Raw genomic sequence first — 1,621 nt, 5'->3', positions numbered from 1 at the left:
ATGATGAAATGGAGTTCAATGACTGAACATTTGGCTAATTTCAACACTGTGACAAACCGATTGTATTTTGTTGGCATCAAATTTGATGATGATGTCAGGGCACTGTCAATTCTATCTTTAATGTCAGATAGCAGTGGTGGACTAGCCAGAACTATAAGCAACTCTTCAGGTAATATGAAGTTAAACTTTGATTACATCGTGAGGCTAATGCTGAATGAAGAGATTCACAAGAATGCAACGAGCCTTAAATGTTTAAGTTCTGCGTTAAAAGTTGAGAACGGAAAAAGAAATCTGGACAAAAATACAGGCATAGATAAATTTAAGTTCAGAAGAGGAAAGTCCAGGTTAGGAAAATAAAATGACAAAGGTGAATGTTGAAACTATGGAAAGAAATCTCATTTAAATAAGGCCTACAAAACTAGTGATAGAGGCCAAGACAGAAATCTCTCTATAAATGTCTCCACAAGTGAAATCCAAGGTGATTCCCTGGTTTTATCCCAAGTTAATATTGAATCTTGAATAGTAGATTCAGCTGCCACTTTTTATGCATGTCCCAACAAATAGGTCTTTAAGAACTATACTCATAATGATTTAGGAAAGATATATTTGTGAGATAGCAAAACCTGCAATATTATACGAAAGAGTAATATTGATACTAAGTTTTTAAATAGAGCAGTCAGGAAGCTCATTGAAGTTAGACATGTTCCAAGTCAGGGTATGTGACTTCTTTCACAGGTGACTCATGGAGTTGACCTATAAGGCAGTTGTGATGCATCGGGGCAACATTGAAGCACCGTTTACCTGATCAATGAAATGACAGAATGACGCGAAGCTGGGATGCGTACGGGATGTGAGAGGCGAGCAGGATGCAAGCGGGTCACAAACTGGCCTAGAGAGGATCCAGTCCAGCCTTCTGCTGGATTGGTCAACCTTCTACATGCAGGATTTGCAGCTTGCGCCTCCTTTCGCTATTTTCCTTTCTACTCCTCCCTTATTTCCCTGTTATGGCTTCTTCCTCTTTTCCTTTATGGTGGCCGCCCAAAGGGGAAAATCTTTCATTCTTACTTTATCTATCAGCTATTATATATGTGTTGTTTTGCTTGTCAGGGTTAGTTTTCTTGTTGTGTTGTTTTCATATTCCATTGCAGAACTTTCTTTCTGTTCTAGGGTTGTATCCGAGGAGGTGGTGGTACTATGGTTGTATCCTACTCCGAGGTGGCGATGTATATTTCTCTATCCTCTTCACTACCCATATTCCTTCCCTTTCAATAGTCGTCGACCATTCCCCTTCCCTTAGCCCATTTTCTGCCACTGCCTTGTTGTTCAACCTTTCCAATCCGCCTATCAACACCCTATTCCCCTCCAACCTGCTGCTAGCCTTCCTGTCCAACCACCCCTTGTAGCCTGTCGGGCCCCCTACAATGGTTCTCCTTGCTGTCCGGCTCACCTCGCCATCACCCAACACCCTTCATCACCCTTCCCTACAACTTTCCCTATCAACCCACTATCCAAAACTCCAAACCAGCCACCAACCACCCTTCAAACATATCTGACAGTCTCCCACCATTCCCCTTTTCCCTTACCACTTCGTTGATGCCTCCACCGCTCTCAATCCTTTCTT

This window comes from Phalaenopsis equestris, unplaced genomic scaffold, assembly GCF_001263595.1.
Source record: "Phalaenopsis equestris unplaced genomic scaffold, ASM126359v1 Scaffold226958, whole genome shotgun sequence".
Classification (NCBI taxonomy): Eukaryota; Viridiplantae; Streptophyta; class Magnoliopsida; order Asparagales; family Orchidaceae; genus Phalaenopsis; species Phalaenopsis equestris.
This window is presented reverse-complemented; position numbering follows the sequence as displayed.